Raw genomic sequence first — 22,060 nt, 5'->3', positions numbered from 1 at the left:
ATAATAATAAAAATGTGTCATTTCTAAATGTTTGGATAGTTGTTTTAGGCCTCATGGGGTGGAACAAATGGGCAAATGGTGGAACGCATGCTAATGGCTGCTGTCAACTTCAATGGGAGGGTATGCTAGTTTACCCATAAAGAAGATCTTTTTAATGAAGTATTAGGAGTTAGCTTTGTAATTCTTAATGTCACTTAATATGAGATATACATTAATTCTGGCATTTCCCTTTTCATCATTCTGGGTCTATTCCAGAATATGGTATTTTTGGTCAATTTTGACTTCATACCTGCTGGGGAATTCATGCTATTGCATGTGCATATTTTTAGTTTTAGGAGCAATAGATGAAAGTTATCCCTGATAGGCCATTAGTTCTATACGGGTGTGTGACCTTGGCTAGTTTTCTTGGTTTAAATGTATAGTATGGTTTGGGAACCGGTCCTAGTTATATTTTGGGGAGCCTTTAAGAGAAGAGATGTGAAATTCATGAGTAAGGTGGCATCTAGCAGCATTTACTGTGAAGGAGTTAATGTGCACAGCTAATAATTTTCTCTTATTTTGCAGATGGGAAACTCAGGGGATCATCAGTTGGTGGAGTATATAAGTGCTCTTGAGAGGTGATGGTGAGATTTGTGGCAAGGTGCTGAAAGGTAATTCAAGTTAATCTATGGGCAGGATGAAGTAGAACTGGTGTTTTTCAGGGAGAATTAGGGTGGTTGCAAAGGACGGAATTATTTTAACATGAATTTGGGGCATCTGGAGAAGGGCTGATTAGGCATAGGAAGTCACTAGGTTACTGGTGCTACGGCCCTTAAAAGTCAGTTTATCTATATTCATTTTATTTATGGTTATTATGCACTTGTATTTGGAGGTAAGGTATTATTTTGGGGGAGGCTGGGTTGATGTCTGGTAGATGGTATGTTAACAAGTGTTTGTTTTGTATTCATTAAGGCATTTCAAGGTGGGTAGTGTAAGGCCAAGGGAGGATGTTGAGGGCAAGCAAGTTATAGCAGGGTTTGATATTTGCTTGGCGGTAGTTTTGGGTTCTTAATTGTGGGAGGAGCGGCAGCAATTTTCCAGGAGCGGGGGTAGTTACTAGGTTAATGGCTCTAAGGTTTTGACGAACTAGCCAGCTTCAGGTAAGTAAGATTCCTTAATCCAGTGTGTACTGCATGTTACTCTTATTTAAGAGGGACATGGGTGATTGTTGCCCATGTCCAAAGGGATATAGGTAGTGTTGTAGGGGGGGGTTTACACCTCAGGTTTGGTTATCGGCTATAATAGCATGACAATGGATGTTTTTTTCTTTGTCTTAATTATGGTTAATGTTGTTGGAAACTACTTGGTTGGGAAAAGAGTGATTTATTTATAGAATAGGCCTTTTAATGCAGTCATTTGTTTTATTTTGCATGGGTGTCAGTTGTATCATGATTCTGTGAGGTGTGGAGGAAATATTATGGGTATTTTTGTTAACACATCTTAAGTTTTATTGGTGTTTTGTATGCGGTAGTAAATGCATTTTATGCAGTTGATGAAGGAGATATGCCAGTGGTGGTGCATACTGTCATTAAGAAGCTGTGATTATGTGTGAATGAAGTATGTACAGTTGTTTCTTTTACAGATCCCTCGGAGGTTGCAAATGGAGAAGGGCTGATTGGGCATTACTTGGTAGGTTGAAGTAAGGTGGCTTCGACAGGCGAGAGAGGGGGTCGAGGATGATGGTTGGTGGAGTGGTATGAAAAGAGTTCATGGTCTTCCATCAAGGCAGCCACATATGGAATTGTTGTTATATGTTCTTCCCTATAGTTAAAATGTAATGGTTTGATTGCTTTTTTGGGGTGGGAAGCATCAGGAGTGAATTTACACTGTATTATTGGTAACTGTTTTTTTTTTCTTGGATGGGCTCAGGTAGGGTTGCAGCCTTCAGGGTTAGGGAATTAGTGGGTTGCATTGAGTAAGTAGGTTCAGGTGGTGAACTAGATGGGGTGTCCTTACATGGGAAGTTAGGTTTTGATTTACCGTACTTGAAGGAGAGAAAGGGTATGGTTTATTTTCTACATTCTGGATGTAGTTGGCATGTCACTAATCTTGTTTCGACCAGGTGGTGTAGGGCATTTTCAAGTTTGCTATATTGCTGGTGGCATTCAAGGGTACTGATAGAGCTAAGAGGGGTCAGATTGCTAAAGCTATCATGGGATTTAGATGACTTACTGTTTACAATGGGTAGTTGGTGTTGGCAAGGTGGCTGTTAAATGGCATTTGAAAGTTTTCAGGTTGTTCTACATGTCATTGGGCAAGTAAAAGGTGTTGCTATAGGAAGGTTGGTTTCGGTGGTTGGGGGTTGAGTATTACTGCTCCAGTGGCAGGTCATGCCCTGGTAATCATTAGTTAATTGTCAGGGGCTGGTAATGTCCTGGTAATTATTGTACACCGAATGATGTTTGGCCTTATCCCGTAATGGTTCTAGATGATGGAAGTTTGGTAGAGAGAGGGGGAACAGCCTGGTCAGGCTGGTAGGCAGAGAAGAGGGGCAGGCTTGCCCTCTTCTGTTCCCCCTCTGGTGTTGGATGGTCAATTCAATATGTTGGGAAAGGAAAGTGAGTGGTTACGCTGCTTGATAAGTACATAAGTAAATGAAAGAAGCTACTTATTTGGTTGATGGTATAATGCAATAAATAGTAATGAAAGCGAGTGGTTACGCTGCTTGATAAGTACATACGCAAGCAGAGGAAGCTGCTTATTGGTTGATGGTATAATGCATTAAATGGTAACGGAAGTGAGCGGGTATGCTGCTTCATAAGTAAGTGAGTGGAGGTATGGATGCTGCTTACTGATCAGGAAGAGCAGGTTTACACTGTCCTGTCCTATAATAATGTTACATGGATGTTATTTCATCTGTATCATGTTTAGTTGAAATGAATAAATATTGGTTAACATTAACATTTATGGAAATGTAATTAAGGTTGCCAAATGTCATTCAGTGTGATGTGTTTCTTGAAGGGGACCTGGACAAATGAGGTTTGGAACAGACCAATTTGTCCAGGGACATCTTCAAGAAGGGGGGGTTAGATAAATAGAGTAGCAGGAATTGGGAGGATAGGGGGAGGATAGGTTTAAATAGGAATGGATGAGGTTTGGGAGGAAGTGAGGTAGGGGTGGGGAGGGACTTAAAGGATGTTAGGCAAGTGTAACTGGAGTAGGAGTCACATTTTGGTGTGAACTTGCTACTCACCCTCCCTTCCTCTTTTTATTAGTGGGGATGTGGTTATGTTTAGTTTGGATAGGGTGAAGAAGAGGGACAGACTTGCCCTCTTCTGTTCCCCTTCTGGTGTTGGATGGTCAATTCAATAAGTTGGGAAAGGAAAGTGAGTGGTTACACTGCTTGATAAGTACATAAGTAAATGAAGGAAGCTGTTTATTTGGTTGATAGTATAATGCAATAAATGGTAATAAGCTGCTTGATAAATACATAAGCAAGTGGAGGAAACTGCATATTGGTTGATGGTATGATGCATTAAATGGTAATGGAAGTGAATGGGTCATAAGTAAGTGAGTGGAGGTATGGACTCTGCTTACTGATCAGGATTAAGCAGGTTTACGCTGTCCTGTCCTATGATAATGTTACATGGATGTTATTTCAACTGTATCATGTTTGGTTGAAATGAATGAATATTGGTTAACATTTATGTTTATGGAAATTTAACCTTCTTCTTCTTCTTCTTTCGGCTTTTCCCGGTTAGGGGTTGCCACAGTGGATCACCTGTCCGCTCATGATTGGCAGTGGAGTTTTACAGTGTCGCATTGCCAGCCCGGCGCCCAACCTTCCACAGAAGGCACACATACACATGCACTCACACCTAGGGCCAATTTAGAGTGTCCAATCTACCTACAGCATGTCTTTGGGATGTGGGAGGAAACCGGAGCACCTGGAGGAAATTTAATAAAGGTCGTAAAATGTCATTCCACGTGAAGTGTTTCTTGAAGGGGACCGGGACAAAACATGATTTATTATTCCATTTGTTTTATGACTGAACTTATATTTGTTTGCCTTACTTTCCTGCATTTATCTCAGTAATCACATTAGGTCACTTATTCCAGCTGCAGAGCCTTAAGTAAACAATGGCTCTGAAACATTAACATTTAAATGTGATTTATCAGTCACTGATTGCCAGCAACACATCTCAGATAAATAGGATAGTCTGGAGTCTGAACAAAAGCAAGGCTTTCAAACTTAGTTTTCAAATGCCAATGTACAAGAAAATACAACTTACACATCATTTTTTAGTCCTACATATTAGTTGTCATTCTCTTTAATCAAGCTCTGAGTGCCACAAAGAAAGAAAATATTTTCATCTTACTCCTATGATTTTCTGTTAGTATTTGAGTTTACATTTTCTACACTGTATTTTCTATAAAATTACATGTTTCTTCTAGTATTTTATTATAGCATTTTTGCATTGCATGTTTTGTTGAGACAAGCCAATGAGTTGGAGAAGGAAGATTAATATCAAAGTCTGTAATTCTAGCCATAGTATTAACAACTGCGAATGCAATATCAACCAGCTCTGCCTAAGTTCAATTATTAGTCACAGGGGTCATATTTCGTACACTTGGTCACTGAGCTACATTTGTCACTTTGAAAAGTTAACTCAGCTATATTTTAAAGCTTGTCATTCAAACATTCCTTGATATTCTATATCAGAGACCTGTACTAATAAAAACCAAAGGAAGCAACGTAATGAAAAATATGGACTGATGCTGACAGTTAAAAGTGGGCAGTCGTGTTACTGCTGTAAGCTGGTAAGACAGAGATGATCACAGTACATGATCTTCTCATTATAGGAATTTCACTTTGTCCTTTAAAATAACATCAGGGAGGTGAAAGTAATGACTGTAAAACTAAATCATGCTACCTATGGCAGCCAGGCCCCTTTCAGGACATTTTGGGATATAACAAATTAGAAATTAATAATAACCACTTACTTTGATGCAGAGACATTAGTAATGCAGAAAAGTTCAAGATAAGCTGAAAAACATTTTTTTCACGTTATGGGTGCAGTTCTCCTTTAAAGTATAAGTTCATGGGTTAATGGGTGTTTATTAGTCAAATGACTACTAGGACCTTTTAAAGCCTCTCCATGTATCCCAAATCTCTAGAAAATTGTGGTACCCATGGTAGTGTAAGCAGGGATTTGGGAGATGAAACATTTACAAGCAGTGGCCTGGGAGATGAACCTTTCACAGGCAGCCTGTGTTCATTCAAGAAATAGCTGCCAAACCAGGGGTGAATTTCCAGTTCCCCATCCAATTGTCCAAGTTACACTTGAACTGGGTTGGGGGGAATTCTGCTTTACATAGATGGGGATCCTGTTCCAGAAAAGTTGTAGTCTTGGGGATATATATATTTTTCTCATGCAGGTCCTATTTATATCACAGACAATGTTTAAGTCTTTAGAAGGGTAATTCTGGTGCTGCTTGTTTGTGGATATTAAGGAGGTCCATCAGAATGGGGTGCAAAGATACCTTGTATGCCAGGCAGAAATCTCCTCTGTAGAGCTTGTAGGAGGCAGAATACAGGGGCAGGACTTTTACATGGTCTGCACAGGATGTGTTATTTATGCCCTATGTTCCTTTAGTGAGAAATTGCTGTGGGGATTCCAAATGTTGGATGTACATACGAAAAGAGGCATTACTCTCAATGATAGGTCTGATGAGTGCCAAATACCATGGGATACTGAATTCCTTGAATCTAGATGCCATACCTTTGTTTATAAGTTGCCAACATAGAATGATTTCCTCACTACCATAGACATGTGATGATCCAAGGTTATATTACTGTTTATGTGTGTCCCCAAGTCCCAATCTACAGGGTTGACTCAGGGGTGCATGTTGTCCATTTGGTAGTTACCAGGGGTGGCTGACTTCCTAAAATATTATATTATTGATTTCTGGTTATTTAGTTTTAGGCCATGGCTCTGATATCAGGTATTTGTCTGTATCAGGCCTTTTTGGAGAACATTAGTGTCTGTGCAAGATTCTATGACTCTCCTAAATTGCAGTTAAGAGAAATTTGATCAGCCAGAGGCCCTTGACATTGGCCTTGACTTCAGAGAAGCAAATGTCAAAAGAACCAGTCCCAAGACCAATCCTGAGGTGGACACCCCAGTTCTAACTTCCTGGGTGCTGTCTGTGAGCCAGCTGGCTATCCACTGGGTGACATAAGGGTTTATACCTAGCCTCCTAAGTTTGTCAACAATGCCTGAATTGGGTATTGTGTTAATTGCCTTGACCAGGTCAAGGTAGGCAGTGTGAACCATTTTGCCCTCATCCATTATTTTGATGACTTTGTCAAAGAATACCACCAGGTTGAAAAGGCATGACTTTCCTATGACAGACCTAAACTGGGTTGTGTCCAGTGTCTGGACATTTCTTATGTCATTATTGATCAATTTCATAATAATTCTTTTATGGGCTTTGCATATGGGACTATTGAGACTTATGGGTCTCTAATTCTAGGATCCATAGATGGCCCACATTTCTGTACAGGGATAATCGCTGCTGTTCTCCAGTCATGAGGCATGAAGCCTGTTTGAAGGTTATGGTTAAATAGCAATCTCAGAGGTCCTGATATGTCATGTTTCATGCAATTTAGAAAGCAACTTGGGATATTGTTGGCACTCATAGATGCAATATTCTTAGCCTTAGGAAGAGAAAGAGAGAGCTAAATATGAATATTAATAATATGTTACTTTACTCCATAAATATTTTATAGAAGAAATACAAAATTATAATCACAGATATGGATCAATCTGACTCCTGCTGAATATTTTAAACAGACTATTGGTTGCATGAAATTAATATGTACTGAGGTGAACAATGAATGGCAGCAGGGAAATCATTTGAAGGGTGATTCTCTAAACCCTCATCTCATGAAAACCTTCCATCAATGAAGCTCTGTATGTACCCATAGGGGAAAAATAATCTATTTCTAGACCTAGAACCTTATTATTTGTGATGTGTAGTTGCACAGTGTAATGTGCCTTCCCTTTGACTGTGTTGACTTTAACTGATCAAAATATTTTGGAGTAGAGGATTATTAAGTGAATCACACTACAAGTCATTTTGCTTTTCATTTTTGTAGTGGAATCTCTAAACTTCCATTACAGCTGATGTTTCTGTCTTTGCTGATTAATTTATTTCACAGTTTTGTAGTTTGTAAGCTTCCGTAGCTAATCTCATAGTTTTATCAGCTCCATACTCCTTCTTAACTACCTTTGATGAACTACTTCTTCCGCAAGATTTCCATAATATCAGCTTTAGATTACTTAAACTTGTACAACTTTTCTAGGATGTTAAGTATTTCCACATATGCTAAGTCACACTGCAGCATCTTTCAGCTGTTTCTACAGCTTTTTCTTTAACTCTTCTTGCTGAACACAGCCTAGCATAAAGGAACTCGTATCAAAGTATAAGGGATTGTCTACATTATCCTGATTGAGTTGTCGCCTCACAGTAAGACGTTGTCCTGTTCGATTCTCAGCTAGAGCGTCTTCCGTGTGGAGACATGCGTGAATGGGCGTACCTTCGTTGAAGATTGTGCGTCAGAGCTGGCAACTTGGTAAGTAAAAATCTACTGCCAATCATTAGCGGACCGGAGTTCCGCTGGGGCGATCCCTAACCGGGAAAAGCCGAAAGACACAACATCCTGATTGAATTATTCATGCCCTTCATGAACAACATTTATTAATGAATAGCATTCAAAAGTACATTAGCTGCTATACAGAACATGGTCCTTTGCTGAATATGATAGCTGGGCTCAGAAACAGTTTTAATAAGTGAAAGGCCTGATTTAGACCATTTTCATGGAACCCCCCAGGTGCAAACCCCACCCTGCCCTTCATCCTCACCCCATCACCATCCACCCAGTGACTTCATGAACTTAACATTGTTTCAGCTGAGGCATCAGGAATATATAACATTACAGTGATTTAAAAACAAAATAATGTATTTATTTATTACTTTATATTTTCTTATAAAACATGTTAAAATAGAGGAAGACTATAAAAATTATTTTGTTTAATTACTATACATAAACCACTATCTCTGAAAGCTGATGCAAACACCACCAAGCAAACCATGCTTGTCTGAAGTAAACCCATCTGAAACATGCTAAAATCTTATGAATCTTCAGAATGTCTGACTCTCATCTCTTATGTCCAGTGTTCTTTCATGCCAAGAAAATGTCAAGGAGAATGAATTAGTGGGGATAAGTTTGATGGTTTTGGGAGACTGAGGAACAAAAAGACCAAAAACATTTTCAAAACTATATATTACACATTTTCATCTAAATTAACCCTTTCTTCATTCATGGGCTTCCAATCATCTGCTGCACCTGTTCTGAATGTTGCATTCCCATGCACAGTTAATTCTCATACCTCATTACAATCAGTATGTTTTCACAAAACCACAGAAAACTCCTGAATCTCCCTGAAATGCTGAATAATAACAATTTCAAGCCTTTCCATAGAAACAGCATGCTTCATGCACTACCCTGGTTATAACTATTTCTAAAAAAATATTTAATTGTTTTAATGCATAAGCATAATTACACTCAAAAATGACTAAATTACATCATGCGTCAGCTCTGTTATAGCATGAGACCCAACCTTAACACCACTCAGAGGGATTGTTAACAATTGTTAAACAACCCCTATGCATTGTTAAGGTTAGGTCTGCACTAAAAGCAGACAGTGCAGCCCAGTAAATAGCAGCAGTAAGGCATGAAACAGCTTCATTTCAACACTAATTTCTGCCTGCTGTCTGATAGAATGCACACAGCAGCAGTAAGGCATGAAACAGCTTAATTTCAACACCCATTTCTACCTACTGTCTGTTAGAATGCACACAGTACTTTGGTTATAACTGCTTCCCTTAGACACAGAATATGTAAGGATGACATCCACTTCCACACTGCTCTACCAGCTTTCAAAGTGAGAACACATCAAATGCTTTTTTCCAACATGGATGCCAATACTCACCTCTCAGGCTTTGCTCTTGAGTTGAATTTCTTGGCACCCATGTCTCAAATACATAATAAAGTGGTTTAAATCACCATCCTGCTCATAATCCTCTATGTCAAAACGGGTAAGAAGATTAATGCTTGCAGATCATTTCTAGCCATATTCCAGGCTACAAGGGTAACAATGCAGTCTATATGCATGGATAATTTAGCATAGCCACTAAGCAGAGAGTGATAAGTCCTGGGTCATCATCATCTTTTTTCGGCTGTTCCCGTTAGGGGTTGCCACAGCAGATCTTCTGTTTCCATTCCTTCCTGCCCTCTGCATCATGCTCTTTCACACCAACTGCCTGCATGTCCTCTCTCACCACATCCATAAACCTTATCTTAGGCCTTCCTCTTTTCCTCTTATCTGGCAGCTCCATCCTTAGCATCCTTTTCTCAATATACCCAGCAACCCTCCTCAGCACATGTCCAAACCAACGCAATCTCGCCTCTCTTGCTTTGTCTCCAAACTGTCCAACCTGAGGTGACCTTCTAATATATTGATTCCTAATCCTGTCCATCTTAGTCACACCCAGTGTAAATCTTAACATCTTTAACTCTGCCACATCCAGCTCTGACTCCTGCCTTTTCGTCAATGCCACCATCTCCAACCCATATAACATAGCTGGTCTCACTACCCTCTTGTAGACCTTCCCTTTCACTCTTACTGGTACCCATCTGTCACAAATCACTCCTGACACTCTTCTCCACCCATTCCATCCTGTCTCTACTCTCTTCTTCACCTCTCTTCCACACTCACCATTACTCTGAACTGTTGATCCCAAGTACTTAAACTCATCCACCTTTACCAACTCTACTCCCTGCATCCTCACCATTCCTCTACCCTCGTTCACATTTACACACATATATTCTGTTTTAGCCCTGCTGACCTTCATTCCTGTCCTCTCTAAAGCATATCTCCACCTCTCCAGGGTCTCCTCAACCTGATCCCTACTCTCACTACTTATCACAATGTCATCTGCAAACATCATAGTCCACGGGGCCCCCTGTCTGATCTCATCTGTCATACTGTCCATCACTACTGCAAATAAGAAATAATTCCTGGGTAAACCTTGCAAATTTGCTACACAGGCAACAGTGACATCATGCTACCCTCCATTATTTTCAATACAATTTTGGGACATAAGCGATCTGAATGACTTATTTATCCCATGGATACAAAATAGTGTTGAGGCATAGAATCATACAATTTGATGTCTACTGGGTCATAGAATATTTGATATAAAAGCTATCATGTCTGTAGCTGTGCAAAAATAAAACATATGTGATAAGTTACATTTGTGATTGTCCATGGTGATACCACTTTCATTGGCATGACAAATGTTACAATAGTGTTATGAATGCTTTACTACTGTGCTTGAGAAAAAAAACAGCATGAATGAGTTCCTGAAAGCTATTACTGTGTTGCTAAAAATGTGAACAAATGCACAGATTCTCTTGATTTGCCACCAGTACATGCATCAAACTAAACTGTCAGTTCTGTTTCTCACATACTGTTCATCTTTACCTAAATAATGTACCTAATTTGTCTTATATAATCACTCATCACTCAGTAACAGTGTTTAGGAATTGCTCAGTGTGATTGCTCAGATTTTATTAGGGGAAGTACATTATCTGGAATTTGGAGTCATTACTTATGCACGTGTTTAAATTGTAAATTTCCTAATACACTTTTTTTGTTCTATTATGTGTGATGCATAGAGGATTGATGAAATGCTGCCAATTGATCGTTTTTAACATTTTGACAGTTGATATTATATTCCATTGATGTACTAAGCAATCAGTATATTTTTTGACATTTTTCTTTCAAACTAAATACTTCATCGACATTTTGAATGTATTCTTTTTTTATATAGGTCAGATTTGATGGGTTCTTTTTACAAATGTTTTACATCATGAGACTAAACCATTTAACAATTTGCATTTTATTTTTGTTAGCTAACAAAAGAGAGGACCAATTGTACACAGCCATTTTCAAAGGTCTCTGTATGTTTTCAAACACTATGCTGTGCCATTAGCAAGACGTGGCAGAAAATAAATGGGGTATCAGTGGTAAATACATTGCATAATGCATAGTTTAATCTACAGAAGCAGTTACGTGGCAGTTAAGGAAATTGTATGAGGTAAGAAATGAACAAAAGAAAGCATGAGTTAAAAATATAGAGAGAATAATTAAAGAAGCGTGATGTAAGCATGAAATCATACTAACATGTTATAAACACGATGTAAGCATGAAATCATACTTACATGTTGTTCTGAAATGGATTCTCTGCATGGGTTACAGGCATCAGTTTTCACTGGAATACAAAACTATGGTAGGCAAGATCATCTGTGGCATTAAGGTGAGAAATCCTCATCCCTTGACCTTTTATGATATTTTTAAAAATATACTGTGGGTGCATACTTTGTCTATGGAGGAGTGTGTTCTTATAACATTCCTTCCTAAAGACACCAGTATTTATATGCATGCCCATAACCCTTTCTACATACACATCCAAATATTCCAGCCTATGGGATGAGTACTTCAAAGTAAATCTTAAATATTCAGTCATATTGTTCATCCAACCTATACACTTAGTTAGTTCATCTGTGGGTCCATTCCAAATAAGGAACACATCGTCCACAAAACAACGATAAAAAGGTACCCACCTCTGGAACCAATTCTCAACAAATAACATGTCTTCCTCCCAAGCAGCTAAGAACATGTTGGCGTAGCTACTGGCACACGAGGTGCCCATAGCCATGCCATCACACTGTATGAGGAACTTGTCCTCAAATACAAATACATTATTTTCCAGGATAATTTCTAGAAACAAACATAAAAGATCTATCTTATGTTCTCCATAATCACTGTGTTTCATCAGATATTTCTTGACTGATTCAATACCTACATTATTGGGAATAATGGTGAACAACGACTGAACATCTAATGTCACAAAAAGCATATAAGGTTTCAACTCATACATGCTATTAAACTCATAAAGATCTGCCAAAAACTGCTTAGTATCTCTAAGTATAGTTTTACTACAATTAACTATTGGTCTTAAATGCTTCTCTACATAGAGAGAAAATGGTTCTGTGGACCAACCCCCTCCCAGAGACTATTGGTCTCATGGGGGGTTTACACCATTCTTGTGAATTTTTGGCAGGCCTTGAATAACTGGAATCATAGGATGTTCAACTTCCAGAAATTCACCCATATCTGGAGATATTAAATGACTGTTAATTAAATCAGTTACTGCCATGTAAACCCCATAGTTGATATTATCAACCTTCTCTTTAGATATAACACTGTAATAATTACTATCACTCAACATATGTAACATGGCTTTGGAGTAACCTTCTTTGTCCATGATGACTAAGGGTCCCCCCTTGTCTGCAGGCCTTATGACTATACTACTATCATTCTGCAGCCTCTGTAAAGCATTCCTCTCATGAAAGTTCAGATTGAACCTATTATTCCTTACTTTATGTAACAATCTACCTTCACTATATAATGCATGTAAATCATCCTCCACTAACTTGAGGAAAGCTTCAACCAGTGGATGGTTACTAGGTACATACTCACTTGGTTTCCTAAATACATATTCATGCTCAGTGTCACTATTCCCAAAATCATATCTAAGCATAACATTTCTGATGTACATTTTAACAACTATCAATACATTTGTTAATCTATTGTGTTTAGTAGGAATTAAACTCAATCCTTTGTTCAAAACATTAAATTCATAACCATCTAGCTCTCTACTGGATAAATTCCAGACTAAACAATTTACATCTGATTCCACATTTTCTTGAGGGACTTGTTCGAGTCTCTGTCCCCAGATAACTTCTGCTACTGTCTCCCTCGACTGACAGAGCGGCCCCTCCTTCCCCCCTTCTCCATAGCTATGGGAAGGGGGAACTGATGAAAAACCACAGTATTACTGTGATTATTGTCTATGGTGTGTCTATTACCATTATACATATTCATAGTCACCTTTGGTTGGACTACCAGTTGTTCATTTTCACTAGTAGCTTTGCTGTTGCCAGAACCACCAGTTCGGGAGGGTACATAGACTATGTGCAGCCCATAATTAGGGAGGGTAACATCAAAAACAATATGGAGAGGAAAGAAACCAACTGGATAGTAAGGCTGAGAGCTGACAAAGGCTATGACCTTAATGAGAGAGCCTCTATCAAACCTATTTTGAGATCTAGGAGTTTGGTTGTTTCACATTAGCCTTATAAATACACTGAGGGGGTGTCTAGCCTTTTTCACTTTTGTCATATATATAGATTTGTGATATTATATGTGATCAGGGCAACACAATAATGTTTTAATGCAGAAGTGAGGTTGGAAATGAACGCAGCTTTGGTTTTTAGATAGGATGAGATATATTGAGTTTGTGCTCATGTCTCCCTTTTGACTCCATGACATTTATGGATAGTGAGATATGTACATTTATGTTCTGTCTAGAAATTGTTTTGTAGGATGTATATATCCTTTGATTGCTCTGAAATTTTACATTTATTTTTTATATATAGGTAGAATGGCTAATATGTGAGCTGATTCATGCTGAATGTTTTAGGTAGAATAATTTTAATTTTGAATATATTCTTAATGACGTGTAGTGTTTCATTTAAGGTTTTGATTATGTATTGTTATATCTGTTATAATGACAGTTTTTTAGTGTCAATGTTCAGGGATAAAGTATGTATATGTATATTTATTGTTTTATATTGTGTTATCTGGCAGCAGGTAGAAAATGAAATTGTTTCCCCTTAAATGGTTAAGTGAAGGACTCGCCATTGACTGTTGCAGTATTTAAAGAGAGCAACTGCAGCATTTGAGTTTCTAAGGTCTGAGGAAGCAATAAGTGAAAGCGCTAACCTGTTGGATTTATGTGAATAAAAGATCTTTGCTTTTATACACTCTAAGTATTCTGAGTAATTCAAGTGAGCCTGGTCGCCTCATACGTGGTGCTGTTGTTGGACTTACTCTTTTCTTCATTTTCCGTGGTGAGGCGTTACTCTGCTGGGAGTACTTTGTTGTTGTTTGATTTATATACTAAAACTGTATACTGTGAAACTTTTCTTAGTATTCTATTATGTTGTGCCTACTATTTAAATGTATGCATTGTTTAAATCATTGTACTGCTGTGCTAATATATGCTTTACTCACTGCTTGAACTACTATAATGTTTGTATTGTTCTTTGTAGGGCTTTTCTCCTTGGGCCTTCACTGAAAATGCTTACCTGTTGGCCCAGTGGACCTTCCAGTAAACAAATGCAAATAAATAAATAAATAATAGAGGAAGGGAGTAACCAATTAGAAATGCAGGTGCATTTTATTTGGGCTGTACATACCTTAAAATATTCTGTCATTCTTCGATGAAACCTAAGGAGATGTCCAGTTTCTAATCAAAATGAAGGCTTGATTACTATTTGCCAGCCAGTAAAAGGAATAAGATTTATGAACTTTGACCTATACATTTTCATTATTTATACTGTTTTATCCATACTGGGAAACGGGCATAAAGGAAGGTTAAAAACTGTAAGTTGTATACATGGTAATCGGTTCTGGAAACATAGATGTCAGAGACACAAGTAGTAGCTGCTGGACTTAGCATGATGCTGTGTGAAAAGCAGTAGTTATGGCTGAAGGCCAACAGTGCTTTTACGTTTAATAGTCATGTAATCAGATCTGCTTTATAACTTGGTGAAAGAACTACAAAATCAACTAGTTTGCTCAGTTTGACGAAACATAAAAGTTTGACACAAGTCCTGAAGCTAAAAATAGCTAAAAATAGCCAAAGTACATTATCTCAAACAGAATGCTATTAGACACTAAAAGACGCCAAAGTCTTATATGAAGTATTGACATTTACCCTACTGCAAGCCTCTAAGTCCAAGGTTATGCAGGTACAAAAACCTGCCTACCCCACACACACACACACACACACACACACACACACACACACACACACACACACACACACACACACTGCTACTTAATTGCTCTTACTATGAGACCACACTGCCTTGACTAGGATAACACCCGATTTCAGACAAATTCAAATATTATACTAATTTCCAGTTAGTGGAAAGATATGGAGGTTATGCAAGGGTCTGCCATCTGCATATACACTGATACACAGATTGCATTCTCTAGAACTGTGTTCACAGGTTTGAACTCAGCATTTTCAATATTTTGTGCTTTAGGTATTTTTGAAGTTTCTGTAATTGATATTACGATTGAGTGTTTTAATGAGTTTCTACTGTGGTATTCATTGGTTGGTGTGTGTGCGTGTGTGTGTGTGTGTGTGTGTGTGTGTGTGTGTGTGTGTGTGTGTGTGTGTGTGTGTGTGTGTGTGTGTGTGTAGCTATAGATTTTATATAAATATATATATATATATATATATATATATATATATATATATATTTGAGTACACCCTGTTGAAACTAGATGTAGTGTAATGATTGAGAAGCAGTAAAAAAAAATAATGACTAGTTAGGATCATGGAACAGATTACCTCAATCTGCAAAGCTAAAGGGAAAATAAAATGTGAGGGATTCCAAAATGTTCAGGTCACTAATGCATTCTTCTAATGTCATTTCTCTTCCCCAAATAAACAGACATAAAGCCTCCACATTTGTGTAAGAGAGTATTCAAAGAGTAAAGCAATTGTGAATACAGCAGGCACCATTGCTCTTGCTCCAGTGGATCTTTTCAAGAGTGACTATTGCTCTGATATTGGATGGATGCAGAAACACTGTGTAATAAGATTATTCCAAGACGTCCTTTTCAATAAGTCTAATCATGCATTAATCTTGTAATCTGATTTTTTTTTGTGTGTGAGCAATGAATACTGCACTGTCAATTAGCAAGGATACAGCATAGAACATCCAGAGGACACAGTGGATCAGAAGGGAATGTACTTCCAAGCAAGCAATTATGCCAAACAAAGGATGTGTTATTGTGGAAATAATGCATGCCCAGGGATGTTCAGAGGTATGACTCTGCAGGCAGGGGGACTCTGCACCCATGCAAGTATGTAACTTCCAAATGACCTACATCCTGGAGGGCATTATTATGCTTAGATAATGGGCTATCTGCAAAACTGTTTTATATTTGTTTTTTTAATACTACATATACATTTGTTGTATATTTCTGATGTAAAATAGTTCTTCCACCTAATAAATCAAACTTTCTTTAGTATATAGTAAGTAGTATTTATATCAAAAATAGAAAGATATGTATTTAATGCTGACACACATAGACACACATTATACATTCAGAAGTACAAACATAGATACTCATACACATAGAAAAGTACACACATACACATTAAAAAGTACATACACACACATAGATATGCATAGATTAATAGTAATTAATAGCTCCTGACTGTTGTTTTTGCTGCAAAATATTTTTAAGTAAGCATAGTCAGTAAATAAAGTAAGAGTTACCTAACTCTTAATATTTAATTAATCCCTTCCAATGGACTGCCTGTTGCAGTCAGCGCTGTCTGTTGGTCTCAGTGTGTCTCACTCACACGTTGTCAAACAAGCACACTTGCAAACACATTCACGTAAACACACATCAACACAAATGCACACATAGATTTTTTTAAACTTCATTTTTATTTTATTTGTACACTCACTAAACAGAAAACCACTGTTTAGTGAGTGTAAAAAATGTGGTGTCTGTTTAGATTTTAAATTGTCCAAGCTTCATGGCAGGTTAATATGCTGCTGCAATGTGATGGACTTGTTTTTGGTGGGCATTACCTGTACATTAACACCCTGCTGGAGAATGTTCATTCTGCAATCAGGTTGTAGATGTGCAGGTCTCCAATTTTATAAGGATATTTAAGTCTTACCAGGTTAGATACTTTTTAAAACAGCAGTTCAAAAATCTGTTTCATAAATTCATTGGCATTCTGTAGGCTACAAATCATTGTTTCTTTGTTTTGTGCAACCATGTTCTGTCAATTGTTATTGGTGGAGTAAAGTAATTGGTCATCATTGTGATTACAACATGGGTGATGAAAAAGCCTGATGGGACATCAGGAGTAATGGAAATTCTGCAGAAAATAATACTCCAGATATGGTACTGAAACACATTGGCTGAGCCATAAAAAAGTATTTACATTAATAAAGACCATAGATCCTGGAACAAGAGCTGATGTGAAAAGGACAGAAAAATTCATGTCCGTGACTTATAGTAGAGACTATGTCCATAGGTAGTTCTTAGGCATGGAGTCTAGGAGAAAACTGAGAAGCTTTAGTCCAGTTTTCTTCTGCCCCAGAACACTCTGCTTAACTGACTTGCTTTGATCCACACAGTAGGCTCATGGAAACTGAGGAAATCAAACCCTGTACAGCAGGAATTGGCTTCTTAGTGCAGAGGATTTAATCTATGAATTGCTAACAGATTACCTTGACCTTGCTAAAGCATTTGACACCATTCCCCATTCAGGTATTATTGATAAACTCACCAACCTGGGTATAAACTCTTACATCATAAGATGGATCGCAAACTGGCTCTCAGACAGATCCTACAAAGTAAGAGTAGCGAGATCTATGTCTGAATCCAGACCAGTAATGATCGGTGTGCCTCAGGGCTTTGTCCTGGGGCCCCTCCTGTTTGGCATATACTTCTCAGAAGTACACACAAGCACTGAAGGGCTGTGGCTGACCAAGTTTGTGGATGACTGCAAACTGGGTGCTATAATAGAGTCTTCAGCCAACATGGATATCCTCCAGAATGGCCTTAATGAGACTGATGCATGGTGTCAAAGCCATGGTCTCAAGCTAAATGCTAAAAAATGCGTAGTAATCCCCTTTGGAAAAAACAGAGTACCCGCGAACTACCACATAGGAGGTAACCCCCTGAAATCTGAAGAAGTAATAAGGGATCTAGGGACCCAAGTAGATAGTCAGCTTTCCTTTGATAACCATGTTGCCAAGGTGGTTAGGAAATCCTTCTATGTGACCCATCTGATCACGAAAGGGTTTGCATGAAGATCTAAGGATGTAGTGGTGCCCCTCTACTCTTCCCTCATCAGACCCATTATTGAGTACAATGCACCAACTGGAATGTACCTGGCCAGGCATCTCCAGCAGCTGGAGAGACCACAGAGGTACCTCACTAAGAGGATTACTGGCCTCAAACAGTTGCCCTATGCAGCACGATTGAAAAAACAAAGGCTTTTCTCTGTTGCATACCACCTTCTCAGAGGCGATCTCTGTCTGACATACAGAGCCATGTCCAACCCAGAACTGTTGAACATGCTCCATCTTGGCAAAACCAAATCTACTCGAGCTACACGCTCTAGGGATATAAACCTCAGCACAACAAGGAATAGAACATGCTGAGGGATAGATTCCCTTCGCAAAGACTTCCCTTGCTATGGAACAAGGTCCCGATCTACATAAGACAGAGCCCCTCACTACACTCTTCAAGAGGAACCTTGACGAGTGGATGGGTAACAGAAAGTTCACACCAGAGATCATACCAACAGCTCTACTAGATAGGGGCCAAGGGTACTAGCTGCTAGATCAAGAGCCTAGGGAACTAACCAAAGGGGTGGTGAATACCTCACAACGTGGCTGGGCTAATATATGTCTTTGGGCAGATAGCCCAGTACCTACCTATGAACCTATCTGCTGTAGGGTCAGAGGATATGTTGGCCCATGCTTAAACAGTTTTGGATTTTTGCCCCAAAGTTTTGTGTCTATGGAATGTTGTGGTTTTAGGATCAATAAATGCTATGTTAAACATGGTAACATTATTAACTAAACATAAAACGATTAAACAAAAAATTCTCTATGGAAAATAACTAAAACATATTTTTTGCAGGAATAAGCCCTTCTTCACCCAATAATTTAGCAGACTTCCGTTCTTTACCCCCACTGATGTAGTCGCACTCTGATGTATCACTGCCTTGAAGAAATGAAATGTAACCTACTTCATTAGGTTACTCACAGTCTTATAATTTTATGCTAGATTAAGAATGTTACAATGATCTTCAATCTGTGACTTTCACAGTGACTTGAATATTGCGTGTATATGTGCAGACAGAAGAAAAATAAAACACTGTATCCATAAAAAAGATGATAATGTGAATGGTAGCTGCCACAGAGAAGATGTGAAAAGACAAGGAAAAGGGAATGCAGCAAGTGGGTAAACCAGAGTCCACATGGTACAGGATGAAGGAGCTCTGCTGGGTGTGTAGCAATATGAAAAGTGTGTAAATCTGATGCAGAAGATATACAAGAGCAAGAATAATAAGTGGATATGCAAGAAATGAGGAAACCACAGAAGAAGAGATTTTAGAGAAGAAAATGAAGATAAAAGGGTAAATCGGATATGAACTACACAATGTTGTGAACAGCAAACTAAAAAAAAAACAAACGGAAAATAGGTAATGAGTCCTTTAAAGGTGAAACAGACTGTGATAAAATGGAAGACGAGGGAAAACAAAAAATAAAGGAACTTGAAAAGGATGAAGATGAACAAAGTGGAAAAGAAACTGTCAAAAGCAGCAATTATACAATATGGCATAATTAAAATCTATAAAATATTTATGAGAAATGTAAATGATCTGAAGCCATAGAAAAGAAGGATAGGATTTATAAAATGGATAATGTAAGACTGAGGGCCAGGCTTAAGTTTGAGACATTAGTGATCAGTAGTCTAATGTGCCATCCTGAAATTCTGATTGTCATGCTTCGTGGGTGAGAATTGACACTGCAATATTTGTTTATTTATTTGACATTTCTTGACTGGGATAGTCCAACTGGGACAGAGCCCTTTTTCAGTGGAGGCCCGGAGAGAAAAGCTCCACAATATAAATATGTATATAAATGAAAATATAAGTTACAATAACTTTAAAATACAAACAAGTTAGCAAAAGAAGAAAATATAATCATACGTGTGACCTAGACATATGAAATATTAACTAGTGAACATTCAGTATGTAGATTAGAAACAAATTATACTTAACAGAAGGTAAATTTATTAGTAGAAGGTTAAGATATAGTAGCATTAAAGTCTAAAGCAAAGAAGAGAAGAAAATAAGAGAGTCAGGTAAATAGGTAGAAGAAATCAGGTTAGTTAGAGAAGGAAACAGAACAAAGGATTGAAAATAAAGGGTTAGGAAGGATAAAGGAGTAAAATGAGAGGAGAAGAGAAAGAGTAAAGGTCTAGATTCAAGTAGAGTGGTTACAGTGACAAATCCAAGTGTGGTTTAGCTATTCTTTGAGAGATCTGTTAAATTTGTGGACTTGAGGTCTGCATCTCAGGGTCATGGGAAGCTTGTTCCATTGAATGGCGGGAGAGTAGCTATATAGGTTCTGTCCAACAGATTTTTGTAGGTTTATGAATCTGTAACAAATATTGAAAACAGCTCCTTAGTGGTCAAGGAGGGATATAAAATGAACCTATTGAGGAGATGTTAGGGCAAGAAGAAGGTTTATTGATGATGGAATGGACGATGAGTAATTGAATTACTTTCAGTTGGTTAGGGAACTCTAGCCAACTAAGTAACGTAAGGGCATGACAGTGATGTGATTTGGATGGCAGGTTAGCAGCAATCTAGCCATTTTGTTATAGGTAGTTTCAAATTTAGTGAGAAGAGAAGACTGAAGATTTGTAAATATTTGTGAACTGTAGAAAAGGTTGGGAATAAGGTAAGCATTGGCCAATGAGATTCTGGGGGTAGGGGTGAGGAACCTTTTGTTTCTATTGTAGCTCCCACTGTATTTCATTGCAGAAGTAATAGACTGTAGTTTTCCATTATACCACAAGGTGGAGCTCCTTTTCAGGAATATAAAATTTATTTATTTTATTTATTTAAATTTGTTGACCGGGAATGTCTGACTGGATGTGGGTCCATTTTCAGCAGAGGCCCAGGGAGAAAAGCTCCACAGTAAAATAAACAGACAGTAGTTACATTGGATTACAAAGCAATTAACAATTTAACATAGAAATTACTTACAACTTATTTACAGATGAAGAACATAGTACATCAGTAGACAACTAGAATCTTTATCTGTGAAGTACATAACAGGCATTAACAAATGTAACAATGAGAAGTTCCTGCTGTATAATAAGTACTAGGCTTATGAGCATCTGAGCTTGCTATAATCAAGGTAGTTAGTGGAGTGGAAAGAAAGGTAGTAGTTGGATGGGGTGGATGATATTAGAGTGGGAGTTGCAAGGGCATAGCCAGCATGTTTTTAGGTGCGCTTTTAATAAAGTTTTGAAGTTGGTGCATGATGGTACGGAGGTAATTGTGGGTGGGAGTGAGTTCCATAATTTGGCTATGATGCAAGAGAATAGTGTTTCACCAGCAGAGTTATTGGCGTTAGTGATCTGCAAGTGATTTTTGTTGCTGGATCTTAGTGGTCTGGTGGTGCAATAGGGTTGGAGTAGATTCTGGAGGGACGGGACATTTAGTGGATGGTTTACTAGTTTGTGGGCGAGTGAGAGTTGATACCACTGAAGGAGGTGAGGGAGTTCAAGCCAGCCCAGTTCAGCAAGTGAGAGACAGTGGTGACTACGGTAGGATGCCCCTATTGCGAATTTGGCGATTTTGTTGTAGCAGGTCTCTAGATTGTTTAGATCACATTGCCTTAGGTTGGTATATACTGGAGAGGCATAACGTAGGGTGGAGATAAGGTGGGAATTTGCTATTGAAATCTTTGCTGCTTTGGTGAGAAATTGTTTATTTCTGTATAATGCACCTAGTTTTTTGTGGACTTTTTTATGGTCATGGATATGTGAATGTCAAATTTTAGTTTATTGTCTATTTCCACTCCTAGCAATTTGGTGTGTTCAGTTGGGTTTATAGTGGTGTTGTCTTTTGCTGTAATGTTAAAGTGAGAGTTGTTTTGAGTATGTTTGGTGGGTTGGAAGATGAGTAGTTTAGTTTTGTTTGGGTTGAGTATTAATTGGGCATCGGATAACCATGTTTCAACAGAGGA

The sequence above is a fragment of the Protopterus annectens genome, chromosome 15.part0, assembly GCF_019279795.1.
Source record: "Protopterus annectens isolate FY-2018-M chromosome 15.part0, PAN1.0, whole genome shotgun sequence".
NCBI lineage: Eukaryota > Metazoa > Chordata > Ceratodontiformes > Protopteridae > Protopterus > Protopterus annectens.
This window is presented reverse-complemented; position numbering follows the sequence as displayed.